General features: G+C 38.4%; 1 long non-coding RNA gene across 3 annotated transcripts in view; it reads right to left on the bottom strand.

The window, feature by feature from the left end:
• The window catches only part of LOC117094710, a 55,058-nt gene that overhangs the window by 13,914 nt on the left and 18,950 nt on the right, over nucleotides 1-22,194 (bottom strand). For 2 of the 3 annotated variants that reach the window (XR_004441655.1, XR_004441654.1), the window contains 2 exons: nucleotides 21,577-21,654; nucleotides 3,338-3,384 (listed from right to left, as the gene is read on the bottom strand). This is a non-coding gene — a long non-coding RNA (uncharacterized LOC117094710). The remainder of the gene's footprint in view (nucleotides 1-3,337; nucleotides 3,385-21,576; nucleotides 21,655-22,194) is intronic. The other variant, XR_004441656.1, reaches the window with a different exon arrangement.

The raw sequence follows: 22,194 nt of genomic DNA, 5'->3' as shown, positions 1-22,194 counted from the left end.
CGGTTTCTTCATCCACCTCCATGCTCACACACTCAACAGCCCCAAACTGTTCAGCTTCTGAAATGCAAAATTCAAACATACACCTCGTCCATAACTTTTATCCAACTACTCCCATTACACCCTCACGCCTTCCCCTAGTAGTTGGTTGCTGCATTCCCTTTCTCTTCCCATCACACCTAGCTCTGTGATCTGTCACTTCATCCTGGATCAGGCCAACCATTGCCACCTCCGAGCCAACATGCTAGCTACCAAGTGCTCCTAGAGAGAAATCACGCCACCTGGGCTGCTCCAAATTCATATGCCCCAACCTCACCTGGACCCTCCGCAGTGCTCCTAGGGATCAATGCTCCCTTCCCGGAAGAGGTTTCAAAGCTTTCCATTCTCCTCGGAACTCCCTCCCCACCAACGGATGGCCACCCTTTCACCTTCCTCAGGGAAATGAGAATTTCAATTTTCTTCCCTCTCTCCTCCACTCTTCCTCTCTCCTTTCTCTTTTCCCTTGTCATTTAAGCCTCTTCTAACCTCTCTCATCTAAAAAGCGTCTCTCTTGACTCTGCTCTACCTCTTCCTGTCACTCTCTCCTCTCTCCCCCGTTCAAGGCATCACTTCCTGTGAGAGAATCTACGCCGCGATTATTCCACCCCATCTCACATTTAGTCTGCAAACCTCTAAAATCTGACTTCAACCATCACAATTAAAATTGTTCTCCTATGCACCCAGTAAGCTGACAGTAATTACTGTCAACCTCTTGCCACTTGACCTCGCTGCAGCATTGGACACTTTTCCATCCCCCTTCATGAAACGGCCTTTTGTTCTTTTAGCTTCTGGCGCCTCATCTCTTGCCACTCACCACCTCCTGTCTGTGCTGCAGCCTTATTCAGTTTTTGGCACTTCCTCATGTGTTGGATGGGGTGTTGACTCCTCAACTCTCCGAGTGATTAGTCTAAACCAAGCATAGTGATTTCACTCCCCTAGCTAGCAATTTGATCCGGAAGAAGTATGTGATCCAAGCCTGGCCAATAAGACATGATAAGTTGTCTGCTTGGGATAAAAAGAGATTTTTTAAAAAATTATTCCTAAAGGGTCACGTGGGAAAGACAATATATCTTCCTATGCCGAGGATGGAGCAGAACACAGGGAGGAGGCAAGAGCCCGGAGAACACACAGCAGAGGAGCTTAGCCATAGGGACTCTGTCTGAGGCCATACTGCAGAGGACCTCTTGTTATGTAAGATAATAACTGGCTCATGGCTTAACTAGCTTGAGTGAGGCTTTATTTGCTTGAAGGCATTTGAACCTATACACCATATTCACCTCTCTATTTGTATGTGTTGTTTCTTCTGCCTGGAACCTTTTTATGACCTTTTATCTCCTCTTTCCTACTCATCTGTGAAGCCTCAACTCAGGCATACTTCTACTAGGGGGGCCTTCTATGGTCCCTCAAGAGAAGGCATCTTTCCTTTGTGCTCCTATAGTACTGTGTGAGAATAGAAGTATAATAACTTACTTGGGCCAGTGTGGTGGCTCATGTGGGTAATCCCAGCACTTTGAGAGGCCAGGGAGGGGGAGAACTACTTGAGACCTGGAGTTCGAGACTAGCCTGGGCAACAAAGCGAGATGCCCCCTCAACCCCACGCATTTCTATACAAAGTGAAAAGAAAAACAAAATAGCCTAGCACCTAAAGTTCCAGCCATTTGGGAGGCTGGTGTGCGAGGATTCTTTGAGCCAAAAGTTGGAGGCTGCAGTGAGCTATGATTGTGCCACTGCACTCCAGCCTGGGTGACAGAGCAAGATCCTGTCTCAAGGAAAAAAAATTACTTGAATATAACTCCCAATAGACTAATTCTTTGAGGAGGGAGATGACTTTTAGCACCCAACACAGTGCCTGGCACATAATAATTGCTCATTAAATATCTGCTAAAAGAATAAATATTACTTTGATTGATCTAACCATCACTTTTTATGGTAATAACAATATTGGCAAAGACTCATGGAAATGAGCACCTCCCTCACTCATAGCGGATGGTAGAGTTTTTTTAAATTGCAACTTGACAATATGTTTTAGAGTACAAAAAAAAGTATGCCAGAATGTCACTTCTAAGAGTTTATCATTACAAAATAATCAAGATTTATTTATATATATGTGCAGGCCTGTCTTGTTCTTAATGGTGAAGTGTCAAAAGCAATCTACAACAGTAGAGTGAACTGGTTAAATGAATTCTAGTATATCTATATATTGCAATACTAAGCAGCCAACATTTGGTGTTTCTGAAAAATATTTAATCATTTGGGAAAATATTTACATTATGTTATTAAGTGAAAAAGCATGTAACAAAAGCTATATCCAAGTGTGGTTCCTATTTTTAAAATGTACATGAACAAAGAAGACTAGAGTAAGGAACAGTGGCTGACACCTGTAATCTGAGTACTTTGGGAGGCTGAGGTGAAAGGATCACTTGAACCTAGGAGTTCGAGACCAGACTGGGCAACAAAGCAAGACCCTATCTCAACAACAACAAGAACAACATCAAAATCAGCCAGGCATTGTAGTGCATGCCTGTAGTCCCAACTACTAGGGAGGCTGAGGTGGGAGGATAGCTTGAGCCTGGGAGGTCAAGGTTTCAGTGAGCCATGATTGTGTCACTGCACTCCAGCCTGGATGACAGAGCAAGACCCTATCTGTGAAAAAGAAAGAATGAAAGAAAAAGACTAGAAACTGTGCACTAATATTTTAATAGTGGTTATCTGAATGGTAGGATGTAATTTTAATTTCTTCTTCATGCTTTTCAAAATTCTCAACAATAAATATGTATTTTTAAAAGCCGTTAAAATTAATATTAAGAATAGGAAAGAAAGGTGGGAAGAAGGAAGAAAGAACAGAGAGAGGTGAAAAGACAGGAGAGAAAGAATAAGAAGATGGGACTCTGAATCAGGATAATTGAGCTTTAATCCTAGCTTTACCATTAAGAGACCATCCAGTTCAGGCTAAGTCATTTAGTCTTTATCCCTCAATATCTCATTCAGCAAATGGAAATAATAATATTTACCCTGCCTCATGGAATTTTTTTCAATACAAAAAGTATATGAAGGGGCTTTGAAAAAATGTGTATATTTTGTAATATCATATGTCATTTTTATTCACACAGATATTGTTTAATCACAGCTACCCTTTCTATAATTTAAGCCTTTAAACACATTTTTTAAATCTAAATAATGAAATCTAATCCATTATTTTCTATGTGGCTTTCCAGGCATTTGAGAGATGTCAACAGTTTCATTCAGTCAATAAAGGTGTCTGTTTCATTGAAACAAAAAAATAAAAATTTCTTCCACTTACCAAAATATCTGAAATCCCCATCTTCCTCATTCCTTTAAGTTGAAGTACTGAAAGTTGCATGCCAAAATAAAAAGTTATATAAAAAATGGAGCATTTCTTTCATGTTTTACATTCTGTAATATAAAACATGTGACCAGTGGCTTGTAAAGAGAATAGAGAAGATGCCTTGAAGAGCTAAGTCACAGATCACCACTTTGGGGAAAGGTACTTTCCATTTCAGTGAGAGAATCTGAGTAGCCAGAGGTTACCTTACAACCTCAGGTACTTGGAATTACACAACTTAGTAGCATTTAATATTCTCTATGGGTTAGCCTCAAACCGCTCTTATAAGATTGTTATGTAAAACACATACTACCCTTCAGCCAAACTGGAATACATTAGACTCTTATTGCTTGAAAATATACCATTTCTTTTGTATTTTTGCCAATCAAATAGGCATAAAATGGTATCACATTGCATTCTTGATTGGTATTTCTCTCATCACTAATGATACTGAACATACGTTTGTATGTTTGATTGTATTTGTTTCCTTTTTCTGAGAAATGTATTTTATTATAATTTCTTTTTCTTATTTTGTGTATTTTTTTGTCAATTGGTAGAATCTATATATTCTTGATACTAATAATGTGTGTATTGCAAGTATCTTTTCTCAATTTGACATTTTTCTCATTTTAATACATCTTTTGATAAACAAAATATATTAATTTTAATACAATTGATCAATGTTTGTAGCAGACACTTTTGAAAAATCTTGCATATATTTCCCTATCCTAAGGACTAAATCATATTTACTTATATTTTCTAATATGAATTTTAAGGTTTTATTTTTCAAATTTAAGTCCTTAATCCATCTTGAGTTGATTTTTGTATGTGGTAAGAGTGAGAATCTAATACCACTTTTTTGCATATTTTTATTTTCCTACTGACTTGACATACTACTTCTGCCATCATCAAATTTTGATTCATGTGGAGGGACATTTCTAGGCTCTTTATTCCACTGGTTAATTTATCTGTCCCTTCACAAATACAAACTTATCTTAGTAACTGTAGCCTTATAATCCTTATATCACTTTTTAGGCACCTTCAGGTTTTCTATGCAGACAATCATTGTACATGTGTGTTTTACCATCTTCCTTTGTAATTCTGTAGCCCTCTGATTTTCTTTTCTTCCCTTATTACATTGGCTAGGACCTCCATTATGATATTAATTAGAAATGGTAACAATGGACATCTTAACCTTGTTTCCGGTCGTAATGGGAAAGTATTCAGTTTTTCACCATTATGAATGATGTTATCTATAGGTTTTTTTGTAGATGGCTCTCATCAATTTGAGGAAGTTCCCTTCTATTCCTGGTTTGCGAGTATATTTATCATGGCCCGATGGTGAACTTTTTCAAATGCCTTTTCTGTATCTATTGGGACAACCGTATGGTTTGTTTTTTAATACACTTATATGGTGAACTGCATTTATTGATTTTTGAATATTACAGTATACTTAGATTCCTGGGATAAATTCCACTTTTTCATGATGTATTATCTTTTAAAAATATGATTAAAATATGATTGAATATAGTTTACTAATATTTAAAAATAATTTTACATTTATTTGTCTTTGTATTCTATTTATCCCGTCTGTTCTTGGATTCTTTTTTTCTTCTGCCTAAAAAATTTCCTTTAACAGTTCTTGTAGAGAACATTTATCTGCTAGTGATGAATTCTCTCAGGTTTTGTTTGTCTGATTTTCTGGATATAAAATTTTACACTGACAATTTTCTTTTTCTTTCAATACTTTAAAGACGTCAAATCATTTTCTCAGTCTTATGTAGTTTCTGACAATAAGTCAGCTGTCTTCTATCTTTGTGCTTCTGTGTCTTCTTTCCCCACTATGCTTACTTTTAAGATTTTTCTGTCAGTGATTTTCAGAACTTTATAATGTGCCTTTGTGTAGTTTTGTTGTTGTTGTTGTTTACTCTATTGTGTTTGATGCAATTTTTAAATATGGTTGTTTATACTTTTCACTGTATTTTATATTTTTTAGTCATTGTTTCTTTAAATTGTTTTTGTCTCTCCATGTCTCTCCTCTCCTTCTGGAATTCCAATTGCATATATTTTAGAAAACTTGATATTGTCCCACAGATCATTGGTACTCTGTTATTTTTTTCTTCAGTCTTTTTGTTCTCCATGTAGTTCATTTTGGATAGTTCTGTCTTCAAATTAACTAACCTTTTCTTCTGAATTATCTTGTCTCTTAGTAATCCCATCCAGTAATTTGCATTTCATGTATTATAGTTTTCACTTCTGGAAGTTTAATTTTGATTTCTAAAATATGTGTATTTATCTTCTTATCATTTTAATGTTCACATTGTGGACTGCATTTGGAGTCTCATACCACCAGGCTCAGTTTGAGCTTTTTCTCTCTGCACTATGGCCTGGAATCTCTCTCTGGAATAATCACAGAGGTTACCGTGACTATTGTTCAGCGTCTAAAAACCATCTAAGTATATATATTTACCTGTTTTTCTAGTGATTTAATGCAGGAGGGCAACCCAGTTCCTGTTACTTCATTATAGCCATGGCCTTCGTTTGGGAAATATATTTTTCCTGGGTATAGAACTCTAGGTTGACAATATTTTTTTTTTTTGCTTTCAGCATGTTAAATTATGTTTTGATTTTCAGCATGTTAGAGATGTTATCTTCTGGCTCATAGTTTTGACAAGAAATTAACTATTATTCTGTTTCCAGTGACTTTTATCCCTGGGCATAGGTCAAATTTTCCTGCCGCTTCTCACGTCTAGTATTTTTTATTGGATGCTGGACATTTTTGTTCTACATTCTTGTATGTCTGGATTTTGTTTTCTTTCCAATTTCTGTCTCCTCAACTTTGTGAGATGTTTGTACTCTGCTTGGATTCCCTGTCCTGTGGCATGGTCTAGAGTGTGTCTCCATATAGAAAGCCAGAATGATCATAGGACCACTTTATTTGATTTCTTTTCCTCAGGGATCACTTACATGCACTGCTCATTTTCCAATATCTGAAGGTATTGTTTCCCTACATTATGTTCAGTTTTCTAGTTGCTTACAGTCATAGTGCAAGTTCAGTACCAGTTACTATGTCACTTTTGCCAGAAGCAGAAATTTCATTACATTATTAAAAATAACTATCCAACTAAAAAGCAAATAATAAATAAGGGTTTCCATACACTAACCAAAGAAGAGTTTGTCATGAAGCATGAATTATGATTAATCCAATCCCACACCCCTGAAGTCCTTTTCAAAATAAGTTTTTTAAAAAGCAATTTCACATTTGTGTTCTTTAGTATTGCACACAATGCTGAAAGCCCACATCTTAGCAATATATAATTTTTGCTACAACACACAATTGTGGGGCTGGTATATGACCTTTATTTTTCTCTGTTGTGGCCTAATTCCCCTAAGTATTATAAAGAGGTATGATATAGAATAAGAATATTTGTTATTTGGGACAGACTCAAAGATTTCTGGACTAACTCTTCCAGCAGGATAAGGGTGTACTATGAACTAAGTTTTCAGAATTTACTCCATGCTCACGCTATTCCTTCTCCCTTGCCCATCTCATCTCATTCTATATCTGTTAAAGTTCCATCCCGTCTTCAATATTCAGATAATATGTCACATCCTTTATCCTTTTCTTGTCAATATATTTAAATCAAGACTTAACTTTTTCTCCTCTGTGTTTCCAAATCTCTGTTTGTACTTCACATGGGATATTTACACATTCTAATTTGTTTTATAATTATTTATGTACATGTCAAATTTTCTCCCTAGTAGGTTGTGAGTTTATGAAAAGCAAGGACTAAATCTTAATTTTTAGGCTGTCCCAGCACTTTGTACTGTGCCTGTCAACAGTGCTCAGTAAGTCATTATTGAATAAATGATGGAGGAAAATAAAAGGGCCTATGAGACAATCTTCACTTAATCCACTGCTTTTTCCTAAACCACTGAGTCTAGTAATACAGGCATCACTGTTCTCTGAATGTGTTCTTCAAAGGTCAATACTCCTGATGTGGCTGAAGCTCATGCCAACTTCTCTTACTCTGCGTTGTCATGGAGAGTGAATGTTCATTGCGCTGGTGGTAAGGCTTCATATTTTTTTTTCTCCCTTTCTTCTGTTGTATTTCTCTGCTAGTCCCCTACCCCATTTCCAGTATCCCCCAATCACTAAGGGTCTGAAAGTTTCTATAAGTTAAGGTTGTAGATGACAGTTTTCAGTAGTTTCTGTATATATACCTACGCATGGAGAGTAGGAGTGTGTGCGTTTCAATGATATTTTTTCCATCCCTCTTTGGTGCAGCTTCTTGCATTAAGCATGCTGGGCTCAGTGGCTTTTTGTTTCTTTAATCTTTCTTCTCTTTAATGTGCTTGTTTACTTGTCTTTAACCACACTCTGATTGCAGAATTAGTCTTCAAATTATTATATGCTTTGGAAGGCTAAGTGAGCTGAGGGTCACGAGTGCAACTTAAGCAGAGGAAGGCTTATTATTGCACTTTAGGGTATTAATTGAAATCAGTTCCTCAGCTCTTTATGGTGAAACACCTTCCCAATACCATGTTCCGTCCTACGTACTGGACATGCCAAGTTGAGTAAGCATTGGTTTTAAGGAATGTCTTGTTTAAATGGAGAGATTGATAAGCAAACAGAAAGTGAACATACGGTGCCAGAGTACAATAACAAAGGGTGGGTAACGAAGAGGATGCCCTGGAAATGCAAAGTGGGAATAACTCTGCTTGAGGGAAGAAGTATGGTGTGTCAGTATCTTGGAGAAGGTTATGTCTAGACTGGGTCTTCTAGTATGAGTAGGAGTCCATTCAACAGAGAAATATAGATAGTTCGGTAAGAAGATACAGAACACGCAAGGACACAGAGGCATGAAAGATTATGACTTGTGTGGTATGCCTGAGAGGACGGCAGTGAGAGGAAATTGTCGGGAAAGTGAACCTGAATCAGACTTTGCATTTTATGGTCTAAGAAATATGCATTTGTTCTCATAAGCCAAACTTTCCTAATTTTTGGTCATATACTTTCCACTTTCACATATTTGTATAATATCTGTACCAGTGTTTACTTAACACTTTAAAAAATCAACTTTAACTCACTTCACTTAAAATAGTTTCTCAGGCAATATTGGATTATTTTTAAAAGGATGCCTATCACATATATGAATCAGAATAGTAGAATGAATACTTGCAAACTCATTTTCCAGTATAAGTAGAACTTTATTATCCAACTTAAGAATGAAAACATTTCCAATGCCATTACTTTATTTGTATGATTCTTCCCTGTGTCATCTCCTTGTCTCCCCAAAAGGTTAGTGCAATCCTACACTTTGTATTCATTGTTCCCTTGCTTTTTGAAGAATTGTCTTATTTCATGTATATATATATGTGTGCGTGTGTGTATGTGTATGTGTGTATATATATATATATACACACACACTAACAGCATATTGTTTAGCTTAGTTTGGTTTTGATTTTAGATTTTGATTTGTGGCAGCCTTGTGGAAAAAGATGGGTGCAGGAGCAAGCCTGGAGGAAGGGACACTTTGCAGATGATTGTCAGAATTAGAAATTCAGAAAAGACTATGTTTAGAAGAACTTGGATTAAGGAGGGGAGAGCGATTGAGTAGGGAAAATGAAGAATGGATGTGATCTATTTCAAAGGCAGAATTACTGAAATCAAGGAATTATTTTAAAGTAACGTTTTATTTAGTAAGAGCTTCTTTAGAAACTGCCCTTTATAATGTTTCTTATGGTAGAAATATGAAAGTGTTTGTTTAGTTTATTGACATAAGTATTTTGTATTTTGATCTTTGTTGTGCTAGTGGTTCCCTGTGGTTTCCAGAGAACGGAGAAAAGCAAGCTCATAGGCCTTCATCCTAGAAGGTCCGCACATTGACTTTTAAAGATTAGTAAGTAAAAGCCATCTTGTGTACTTTTGAAGACTATTCAAGGTGTGGTTCTTTATGATCCAACTAGGCAGCTGAACCAATATGCAGATCTTGGTATTTTAACTATAAAACAAGTCTTTCTCCCTAGGCCATGTCTTGAATTTGTTTTTTAAGTTCACCACACCCAGCCTTTCCCAATATTTAGTTTTAAACAAAAATCTCACCATATTTCTGTCATTAATCTGTACAATATTGCTATTGTTTTCAGAGTAACTTTGGAAAGCCCCAACACTTTGGGCAATATTTGCAAAATGCAGTTAATTTAATGCTATCTACATTAAGGGAGATTTTCAATTTTAAAACAAGAGATTGAATTCGCCAGTTTTAATGAGACTTGTAATTTATGGTTGGCTCAAAAAGGTCACTCACTGGAAGTGGGTGTCTGGGTACTCCCCAAGTCCTCAAGCTGACCTTGATTGGGCAATTTGAGCAAAACAGAATGGTTTGGAAGAAGCATTCTCTAGCCAGGAGGACACTCACGCTATGCCAATTAGACTCGGAAACTGGTTCAACTTGCTGGGTCAAAAAACAGCTAGACAGCAGGAGTTTAAAAACTACAAAATGATCACTGGTGAAAACGCAGGTAGAATACAATAAATGTCAGGTTAATTTAAGCCACCTTTGGAGAGTCAATACTCTTCTCACTTCCCGAAATCATTATTTAATTGAGCAATTTCTTTAGTTCAAACCAGACTGGTTGTTGAACAAACTGTCTCACAGACTAGGGAACCCAGTCACTAGGAGATAAAATGTCTAGGATAAATTAGCATCATTCAGCAGTAGTGGAATTCAAACAGGCCCCAGTGGTTCTGCATGTCATCACTTGGCTGTGGGCCTCTTAGACTGTTTAATTCCATTAAACTAACATTTATTTAGTGCCTATTATGTAAAAGTTCTGTACTTGGCACCCTGATAATACCATAATGCTTTCCTAAGGGACTGGGCAATTTGGGGAAATGTCAAACAGTTTATAACAGGGTCCTCTATCTATTTGTCTCCCCCAAAGCTGAACTGATTGGAAAAAGGAGGGAGGGTGTGGGTCACCATGATCAGAGAACTTGATGGTTGTGACTCCGTTGTCCCATTCTACCCCATGGAAATTTTGAAAAACTTGGGGTGGGGAACCTAGTGAAGAAAGGGATTTGGTGGGTTGAAGGTTCTTAAAAAATAAGATCTTAGCATCTATTATTTGATCCTGGATCTATGACCTAATCCTAACAAGACATAATGCATTCGGGATTTAGTGGCCACTTTTATGGGTTGGCACACATTTCTTCTGCATCCCTATTCACCCACCCATTCATTTTATTTTAATATATACTTGCACTCTGGCATTTTCTCCTCTGAATATTTTATTTGTATTTTAAAATTTTTTAACCTCCTGATGATTGATGGGGAGGAGGGGAAGGACAAGACAGGAAGCACACAGATAAGCTGACAAAAAATGACAAAAAAAATTTTAATGTTTAAATCAGAACAGAAAGCTGTTTATGAGTTGTGATCCATTGTTTGGTACTGAAGAGTAACAGAGGCATAATTAAATCTTTCACCCAATGCTTTATCCAGAGAGATCTTTTCAGAAATTTGGGCAGTATTATCTTATAAAAGCAACCTTTTTTTTTTTTTTATGGAACTCATTTATATGACTGCTATGATTTATATGACTGCTCATTTATATGATTGTTTAGCTTAGTTTGGTTTTGAATTTTGTCATAACCATGCTGTCTGGACCTAAGGTCCCAAATTGAACCTCTCAATATCCATGGCATTGCAAGCATGAGTATGCATGCAGTGGGGAAAATAATATCATGTATTTGCATAGTGGTTTTTTTTTTTTTTCCTTTTTAAAGCCCTTTCACATCTACTGGTACATGAAATTGTGTCAGTTACTAAAATTCATTGTTAATTTCATTTTTCTAATGAACATTTGGCTACCATCCTGTAGGCCAGGTTATAGATGCTTCACCTATTACCTGAGGGTTTTGTTTGTGTATTTGTTGAACTAACTTTTTAACTAAAAATTTTAAGGTCAAAAAGGACATTTGGTGGTCTTTTGGTTGGGAGCCCAGACTGTGAGAAACTTTTCTAGAGTCCTCTCTTAAAATCCAGATACTCCTTTGAAGGATTATGTAACTAAATAATAGCTTAAGAGGTAATAGTTAACATCTTGGCATGGATTAGTTGGCAGTTGTTGAAAAGGAGAGGAATTTTAGGTTGGTAAAGGAAGTTACTACCCTACCTCTGGAGGAGAGGGAGCATTAACCAGGACTACTAAGAACAAGCTCCACCTCTCCAATTACAACTGTGACCTCATCTCTCACTAACCTTCCCCATAAAACTGCTTAGGCACCTCTGGTGGCAAATAAAATCTGTCTCGAGACCCTCAGTTAGTTGGGGGGATGAACCCTTGTCCCTCACCATTGCTTTCCAGCCCATCTTAGCATACAGTAGAGAATCAGGAAATATATATAGAATAAATGAAAACTTTAATCCATAATTTGATGGCTAGTTGTAATATTTAAGCTTCTGTCTTGTGCTATCTTTGTTTACAAAAGGAATAATGCTGGAGCATCCCAGAAATTGAAATGTTTATCTTTGTCTTAACCTCTAGAAAGGAATCCAATTTTTCTGTAGGATAATAAAAATAATAGACAACACTTACTGAATGTTTATTGTGTCCTGGGCACTGTCCCATCATTTATACAGATTAATTGATTTAATTCGCACTGCCAGCCCACTTGACAAATAAAGAAAACATGGCAGAGAATTTAAGTCTACTTGCTTATAAATTTCCTCTCTTACTATTAAAACAGACAAAGGTGCTGAACGGCAATGACAAAAAAAGTTCCTTCTATTTGTTTTTAATTAAACTTCATTGTAGACTCAACAAAAATTAAATGTAAACAGAAAGAGAAAAAAAGAGGAATTCATCCCTCAGAAGCTCATCACAGTGCCTAAGTTTATCAATGCATAACAGTCTATTTAATTCATTCCTACGTGGATGTGGAGCTACATTCATGGTTAAATACGTATTGTGGAGAAGTTAACATAGCGCAAAACTATGTCCACCAGGTGGCACTCATCCCTCTAGATGAAGGGCACAGGTTGAGGTGGAAACACTTCTGATTGTGTTGTCAGCACCCTTGGCAAAGATTCAAGTACTGACCTTTAGTTTCCTGGGCCTACAGCTTTCTATCCAGGGTGAGTTGAACTGTCAGACACCCACAAGTGCACCTTGCCTATTTTTTGCTATAAAGGAGAGGAAGTTCTCAGAGGCATAGCAGTATGGTGTAGTTGATGCATGTAGGGTTCTGTTTCAAATGCAAATTCAAACACAGGTTTCTTCAAATCCTAGGCCTACCAGTCACTAGTTGTATGACTTGGGTAAGTTACTAAACATTTCTATGCTCCAAGATCCTCATGTGTGAAATGGGGACAATCATTATACCTACCTTATTTTCAATTGCCTGTTTTAATAGTCCTCTGCTCACAGAGGGCCCAGATAAATGTACTATGAAATGGAATTCATTATGTGACCCTTTAGTGGTTGGGAATTAAAATGCAATTAAAATTTTACTTGGCTCAGAATATACCATCAAAGAGATGAACTTAAGTTTCAGGCTTTTTTGTTGTTACTGTTTGTTTATTTTCTAGAGATAGGGTCTCACTCTGTTTCCTGGGCTAGAGTACAGTGGCACAATCATAGCTCACTGCAGCCTTGAACTCCTGGGATCAAGTGATCCTCCCACCTCAGCCTCCCAAGTAGCCAGAACTATAAGCATGCACCACCACACCTGGCTAATTTTTACTTTGTGTTTTGTAGAGATGGGGTCTTGCCATGTTGCCCAGGCTGGTCTTGAACTCCTGGCCTCAAATGATCGTCCCACCTCAGCCTCCCAAACTGCTGGGATTATAGGCATGAACAACTGCACCCTACCAAGTTTCAGTTTTAAATGGTAAAGTCAAGCTATGACTATTTACTGGGTGTAAATTAGTCATAAGAGCAAGAAATATTGACTTAGCATCTCCAGTGAGCTAGTCAGTCACTTCCCTAGGTGCTATTGCTGCAAAGATGAGCAAGACAGGTCCTATCCCCACTCCCATGAAGCATATAATGTAGCAGGGAAGATAAATAATGACATAAAAGTAAACAATTACAAATGTACACAGGAATGTAAAACAGATGGACCTAACCTAGTATGGGGGGGTCAGGGAATGCTTCCAAGAGGAAGTGGTTGTAGAGAATCAGGTAATGAAGCAAAAAGAAAGTGGGTAAGCATTCCAGACAAAAGAACTGGCATTTGCACAGGCCTTAAAGTGGAAAAAAAGCCTGCTAAACTAAAACACCTGAGAGAAGTCCAGTGTAGCTGAAGGGGAGAAAAAGTGGGACAGAGAGGCTGGCAGATGGAGAGGTTACTTACTGGGCAGGAAGAAGTATTAACGGGCTTTAAACGGAAAAGTGACATCAGATGCTGTACTCTAAGAACTGCACTTTTTAAGAGGTCATTATGCAGCTTGGGAGGCTGAGGTGGGAGTATAGCTTGAGGCCAGGAGTTCAAGACCAGCCTGGGCAACATGGTGAGAATCTATCTCCACAATTTTTTTTTTTAATTAGCTGAGTGTGGTGCCACATGCCTGTAGTCCCAGCTACTCGGGGTAGGGGGCTCAAGTGAGAGAATCGTTTGAGTCCAGAAGTTTTAGGCTGCAGTAAGTTATCATCATGCCACTGCATTTCAGCCTGGGTGACAGAGTGAGACCCTGTCTCTAAAAAAATTAAATTAAAATAAAAGATCTTTATGACTGAAATGAAGAGATAAAGAGGCTAGTTTGATGGGGTAAGACTGTACTGAGAGTGTCCAAGGCAAAACCTTTTGTATTATTTCAGCCTGATTATGATGGTAGCCTGAACCAGTGTGGCAGGAAGTAAATGGCTTTGAGAAACACTTAAGGCATGTGGACTTGACAAGATTTGTTGATTAGATGTGTGGAAGGGAGGAGTCTAGGTTTCTGACTTAAACAAGAGTGTTGATGGTATTACCATTTCCCAAGATTCAGAGAACATTGGAGAAGTAGCAGTTTTGGATATTTAAGTTAATGTGTTCATTTCAGGATAGGATGAGTTTGAAGCCAAAGACATATTCAAGAGACACTGTTGGCTGGGCGCGGTGGCTCAAGCCTGTAATCCCAGCACTTTGGGAGGCCGAGACGGGCGGATCACGAGGTCAGGAGATCGAGACCATCCTGGCTAACACAGTGAAACCCCGTCTCTACTAAAAATACAAAAACTAGCCGGGTGAGGTGGCGGGCGCCTGTAGTCCCAGCTACTCGGGAGGCTGAGGCAGGAGAATGGCGTAAACCCGGGAGGCGGAGCTTGCAGTGAGCTGAGATCCGGCCACTGCACTCCAGTCCGGGCGACAGAGCGAGACTCCGCCTCAAAAAAAAAAAAAAAAAAAAAGAGACACTGTTAATAAAGTACTTCTATGTATGGAGCTTGAAGGGAGACGGGGGTTGTTTAAGTAGATTTAGGAATTGTCACCATAGCTATAAATTGAAGCATGATAAGACTTTCTAGGGAGAAAGTGAAGAGTGAGAAAAGAAGATGTCCTGGGTCACAACTCTAGGGAAGCTCACCATTTTCTACATTAGTAGAGATGAGGGATCAATACTCAGTAATGAAAACAGAAAGAACAGTCAGAGGTGCAAGAGCAAAATCAGAAGGCTCAAGTGCCTTCCCCCAAAAATAATAAAGAAAGAGGAAGTGGTCAATGGTATTGAAAGCTCCTGAAAAGTCAAAGATGATGAAAACTAAAACATATTCTTGATCTTGGTGACCTTAGCAAGATCAGTTTCTATGGAACACTAAAGGCAGAAGCCAGATTGCAATGAGTTGAAAGGCTAAATATAACGTGAGAAAATGATGATGATAAATGCTGAATATAGTTAGATTCATTCACTTACACATTTTTATTGTGTGTCTGCTCTGTGCCAGATGCTCTGCTACATGCTGGGTTTGATATGGTTAGGCTTTGTGTCCCCACCCAAATCTCATCTTAAATTGTAATCCCCAGGTGTTGAGGGAGAGACCTGGAGGGAGGTGATTGCATTGTGTGGGTGGTTTCTCCCATGCTGTTCTCATGATAGTGAGGGAGTTCTCATGAGACCTGATGGTTTTATAAATGGCAATTTCCCCTGGACTTTTCACTCCACTCTCTCCTGCCGTCTTGTGAAAAGGTGCCTGCTTCCCCTTCTGCCATCACCGTAAGTTTCCTGAGGCTTCCCCAACCAGGTGGAACTGTGAGTCAATTAAACTTGTTTTCTTTATAAATTACCCAGTCTTGGGTAGCATATTTTTAGCAGTGTGAAAATGGATTAATACAGAGTTCTTCTGGGTGGATGTCATACAAACAAGATTAGGACAAGATAATTCAGGATATTAATGAGAGTGGTTTAAATGATGGCCACAGGATCTTAGCTAGATAGAGAGAAAAGTGAAGGGATCAGGGACGACAACAGAGTGAGGAAGCTACTGGAGGTGTTGATGAAATGAAAGAACTGGAATTCCTGGAGTAATTGCTACAACCATGGAATAGGAGCTTGTGAGCAGAGATTAAGATTTCTGAGTTCCTGATGTGAAATGTTGATGTGGCTCTAAGAATGGATGGCTGAAATGAAGGAGAGATGATGTCATGACAACCAGTTACCTTTTAAAATGCAAATTTGGATGTGTCATGCTTATATATAAAACTTTCCAGTTGCTCTGAGTAAAAAGATTTTAAAAATCCTTAACATGGTCTATAAGGCCTGCTCATTCCTTCTGGTCTCACCTCATGATGCTTCTTCCCAGTCACTCTGGTCTTTTCAAGTGCTGTTTTCTTGGCCTGAAATACTAATGCCCTCACCTAGCACAAAAGCTTTATCAAGTTAATCTCTACTCAACGTTCTGTCTTTAGGTATCAGCTAAATGTCACTGCCTCAAAGAGCCTCCTTTTCCCTCAGAGTGGCTCCATGAACTTTTCCTTCATAGCAATCATTATAAGTTATTTGTATTTGTGTGCTTTTTAAAAAAATATTTTTGTGTTTCTCCCACAAATGTGTAAGCCCCAGAAGAGTAGCAACTATGTAGGTTTTGCTACTTATTATATTCCAACAACTAGCACTGTGCCTAGCACATAGTAGGTGCTTTTAATAAATAATTGTTAAATGAATGGACAAATAAAGGGGTTAAGCAATTTGCCCAAAGTCATTAACTGAACCTACCAAAAATAACAATTTAATATTTATAAAATACACTCATTAAGCTTTATGCTTCTGTGACATTTTTCGTGTATGTCATAATGAGTGAAGGACATGAACAGATACAATAGGTAGTGAAGAAAACAAAAATTTAAAGAGATGGTGATAGAAAACAGGAGGGAACATATCTTGGAGGTTTGGAGGTTTGCTACGCCCTGAAGTCTCCCCTGGGGTTTCTCCCATGGAATGAGTGTTGTGCCAGAGCCAGATGGCCTCTTCCACAATTGCAAGAGGTCTTATCCTATTCCAGTCTCTCCTTCTGCCTGACCATTGTGGAAACTCTAAGTACATGCAAGCCTGTTCACAAGCAGTGGGTGCAGAGCAACCCCTGCACTTTTTGAGTATTGGCTGCCAGACTAAGTGAAGAGAAGGTCAGTTGCTCAGCAGGCCCGAGTCTATCTCAAGTCTAGACCTGCCCATCTCTTCTGTGAGTACCTTGAACATTCATTGGTGTCAAAATGGCTTAACCTATTACCTGAGGATTTTCTGTGTGTGTATTTTCTTGTAACCCTATGGCCTTTCTTCCATTTTGCAGCTAGATGATGGGCCATCCACTGGCTCAGAGAAAAAAAAGAAGTGTTTCTCTGACTTGAATTCAAATATATAAAGCCTACAGGGAACAAGGCATTCTCAGGAGAAGTTAGTAGATTTGAGAGGATACGCAATGACGCAGGAACAAGATTTCCCACTGCAAAGGATCATCTGATGGGTCAAGAGTAGTAAGTGTCCCTATCAGAGGGGAAATAAAAAACATGAGCTGCTGGTTTGTTTTGGCTGGGAGACAACAGCAATCTCAGGGAAGTAGAGACTGCTGCCCCTAGTGGCACAGAGAGATTGAAGAGGCTTCAAGATGTCAGAATAGAAATGGCTATGGGGTATGGCTATGGAGTTTGTCTAGATGCATGGGCCTGAGGGCTGCCTCACAGAGTGCCCCCAGCCCAACTTGATGTGCATCTAATGAATGACTCCTGTATGCTCATGAAGAACACAGAATTGCTGAAGGCCCTTGGATAGCCTCTCAAACCCCACCCCACGTCCAGTAACATGCAGGGGCCTAAGGAAGAACTTTGTCAGCAGGGACAGTCACTGGACCAGAAGGAGCTCTTTGGATGGGTGCAAGGCCCATCCAAGCATCAGTCTGAGTAGTTCAATCCCTGCAGGCCAGTGGGACAGCAGATCTCAGTAGATGCCAACTTGGATACCCGTCTATTTTTCCTAGCATCTTGATCCCTCAAACTTAGGCCTGACACCACGGAAAAAGAGAGAGGGAGGTCTTTAAATTGCCTACAATTACATTTCTGCCGCTCGGATGAATCTAAATCTGATATGAACTGTAGACATTCACTATTTTCTATATTAAAGAAATGCACCTTTTTAAAACTAGAAATGGACTTCATATTTCTTGCCCACTTGAGTTTGTGGACAGAGATTCACATTCTACACACATATTGCTAGTTATTTCTTCCTGCATTCATGTCTGGTCTCCAGAGCTAGACTGCAAGATATTCAAGGTTCCAGAGTAGCCCATTCCTACCCTCTTTTCTTTCCACTAAGCACTTTGTACATAACAAGACACATTTTGAGAGAAACCCTATGGAATAGGATGTGAATAGTTGTTTCATTTACACGTGATTAACTAGAGTATCAGTTCAAGGGTTTCTCAGCTCTGATTTCATTTATAGTTGTACAGTTTTCCCCAAGTATTCATTTTTCACACTAAGAAATAAAAATTTGTCAAGCACAACCACAGGCAAGGCCTTACTTCTACCTCTCCCGGGGGATGTAGTCCTTGTCCTCAGGAACTTCTTATTGGAGATATAGACAAGTTATAGCTGATTGCATTGAACATGCATTGAGTTTAGCACAACACCTAGGAGGTTTTGTTGCCTGTTTTTAAATATGTGGATAATCTGAGTGCAAAAGTGATGAATGTTTAGTTGAGAACACTTGCAAAGTATAGAAGTAAACAAATTGTACCCATAAACTCAGAACCTGTAAAATTAGAGGTAATCAATGTTAACATTTTGGTGTATATCATTATATATGCCTTGTAAAACTGTATCATGATCTATTGGAATTTGTTATTTAAAGAAATCCCTGATATACTACAGTAAATGAGTGTGAGTGCATGTGTGTGTGTGTGTGTGATTTTTGTTTTCTTCTGAAAATGGGAAGATCTTATTATTAGAGTTTCACTGACCAAATGTATTCCATGACCAAATATGGTACACAGATGAAATAAACTAGAAAATGTATTGCAATTAGAAAAGGTTGAAATTCAGGTTTCTGACAGCTGGGTAGGGAGGGAAACCAAATAAAATATATACTTGAATCTGATCCATGACATAGCCATGAAAATAGTTCTGTTGATTAACTCAAAGGTCACATTCTCACTGACAATCTCCTATAGTCCCTCAGGCAGAATTAGCCAGCTAGTCCTTCAGTGCTCCCAAATATTTGTACTGTCTATCTATAATAATATATTCATTATTTTAATAAAATAATATATACTATTATTTCTATGTAATATTTAAGGGAAGAAGAGTAGTGTTATGATTAAGAACATAGATTTTGGATTTAAACAGCTGAAGTCTAATTCCAGCCCTACCAGCTAGCTATGTGACCTTGGACAAATTATTTAGCCTTTCTGAACCCATTTCCTCATCTGTGAAACAGTAATAATAACACCTACTTTATAGAGTTGCTGTGAGAGCAAAGTAGGACAGTATTTGTAAAGTGCTGACCCACCCCAAGACACAAAGTCAATAAATAGTAAGTGTAATTATTATTATTACAGAACTTGCCATATTGCATTTCAATGACTGGTTTAGGAATGACTCCCTCTTTGGACTGTGAACACCTAGACAGCAGGCCCTGGATCCTGGCCTCCATCTTTCCTAGCAGAGTAGCTCATAAACAGTAAGCAATCACAGGTGTTTGCTGGAAGATACAATAGCTATGGAAAGTGCCAGACCAAATGCTTCCCCTACCCCCAGAGTCTTGTATAATGACTGAGCTATCTAGAACAAATTCTAATAGCAAAATATTAACTCTTACAATCAACATTATAGAAGGTCATTTCTACTTTTAACACAAACTAATATTTACTGAGCACTTAATATGTGCCAGGTTTTGTTCCAGGTCTTTACATTTTATTTAAACTACTTTATGAAGTGGATATTGTATCTTCTTTAACAGATTGGGAAACTGAGGCCCAGGGAGGGTGCTGTGAACTCTGTGATTCCTGAGATTTTGTTAAGGTCCCCAGAGAGTAGAGTCCTGGCTCTTTGTCCTTTCCTTTAACCACTGAGGCAGGAGGTGAGGTAGAAAAGCGACCATATTTTTTTTTTCTTTAGCGAAACATTTTATTTTGCAGAACAACTCTCTTTTCTTCTCTGGAAAAGCAAACAAAAGAAATTCTTGCTTCATTCATAATTTTACCCCTGCTGAGGGTTCCAAATGAGGTCCCTGGAAGGATTTCTCTCATGCAGAGCCCTGTTCAAGGATGCAAATTAAGGTTACTGAACTCCACTGAGAGTCAGAACCATCCCAAGCAGTGACTATTTTTATTGAGAGGGTTTTGAAATAGACTTTTAATACAACTTTGAAAATACGTAATTCAAATCTTGTCTGTGTGCATGAAAACAATGAAATCACCTGTGAAACCATAACATTATCAATAAGCTAAATAAAATTGAGAGTAGAGGACATTAAGAATTTAAAAACTAACTTGCTCTCAAAGACAATAGTTTTATCCCATATGATCCGTACTCTATGTTCATGACATTTATCAATTAGTGTCCATGTTGCCTACATGAGTGAAATATATGTTTTAAAAATAAGAAAAGCCTCGGAATTACTTTACTTCAAGTAAGCTGATTGGAATCCTTCCAGATTCCATATTTGTTCCTATTGACCAGAAGTCTTCTGCCTTGGGAAAATATTTTTATTTCCCTCAGCCGTTCTAGATGTCCTACAAAGACCTGTATTAGGATGGGAAACGTTTTCTGAATCCCAAAGGAGTCCCCCCATTTGCCTGAAAGAGACAGCTAACCCATGTGTTGAGAGAGGCCATTCAAGAAGATAATGTCTCAGAATAATTTTTTCAAACATTCTATGCATATTGTCTTCATTCAGAGTGACAGTTGCCATATGATAGATAAAATGTGGTTCTAAAGAGCATCATATCATTTTTCTTCTTCATACATCATAAAAGATGCAAAAAAAGTCCCCTTTAAGAGAACAACTGCCTGGTACCTAGCCTATTTATTCTTTAAAATGTTTTCTTAATGTTTACTTCCAGAATTAGACACAGAAACAGCAGAGGCCACTACACTGACTTGAGATCAATTGCTACTCTTCTCTGGGGAAGTAAAATTAATTAAAAGAAAGGGGTGAAAGGCTAGGTCCTTGAAATATGAATTTTGCCTGATTTTCACTAACATTCCCATAACAATAATAACTTAAAACACATTAAGTAGAAAAACTACTTCCATCTAGTGAAAGTATCTTGATGTACCAGTAAGAATTCATATGTAAACTATATGGTGAATTTTTAAGCCAATTAATCATAAAGGTAGTTGGTGCCTGCTCAGGAGTGCTTTCTGTAGTAAAACAGGCAGCCCTTCCCTGAAAAAATACTTCGAAAAATACTAACATTGTAGAACTTTGTTCTGGAACTGAGAACGGGATTGCTTCAGCCGCAACTTTTGGAGGGAGATGATATTTGAATGGACGAAATGAGAAGTGGAATGCACTAACAATGGCAGGTAATGCCTTCATTACACTCAAATAATAGGCAGTCATTAGATGTCTGATGAATACATGTTGGAGAATGTTACTAGCGTTGTGTTTAGAGCCATTAGGGATACTCCAGAAGTAATAAGAATCATTTAATCCCCTTAGGTGTGAGTTTATCGCTTCTTTCCTTCATTCATTCCATAAGTATTTATTGATGCTTACCATGTGCCAGGGTCCGTCCCTAGGACCTCAGAATACACCATGAACATCACGGACACTGGATTTTGTGGAGCTGACAGGCTAAAAGGTAGAGAGAAATAGGTCAGGTGTGGTGGCTCGTGCCTGTAATCCCAGCAATTTGGGAGGCCGAGGCGGGTGGATCACTTGAGATCAGGAGTTTGAGACCAGCCTGGCCTATGTGGTGAAACCCTGTCTCCACCAAAAATATAAAAAATTAGCTGGGCGTGGCAGTGGGTGCCTGTAATCCCAGATACTCAGAAAGCTGAGGCAGGAGAATTGCTTGAACCCAGGAGACAGAGGTTGCAGTAAGCTGAGGTGGTGCCACTGCACTCCACCCCGGGCAACAGAATGAGACTCAGTCTCAAAAACAAAAAGAAAAAAAAGAAAAAAGAAAAAGAAAGGTAGAGAGAAACAAAACAAAACAAAAAGCACAATCATAAGCTAGTCAATAACCACAGGTAGTACAGATAGTACAAATCTTCCTGGCTCTGGTCCTGTCTGCACTGAGATTAGGACATGCACAATGTGAGAAGCAACAAAGAAGCCTTCTCTTGGGAGCTCCGCCCACCCTGTTCCCTGTCTTATGGGACTGACTGGCCC

Source organism: Trachypithecus francoisi, unplaced genomic scaffold, assembly GCF_009764315.1.
Source record: "Trachypithecus francoisi isolate TF-2019V2 unplaced genomic scaffold, Tfra_2.0 Lachesis_group13, whole genome shotgun sequence".
Lineage (NCBI taxonomy): Eukaryota > Metazoa > Chordata > Mammalia > Primates > Cercopithecidae > Trachypithecus > Trachypithecus francoisi.
Note: the sequence above shows the minus strand (reverse complement) of the source record. Positions and strands in the feature narration are given on the sequence as shown.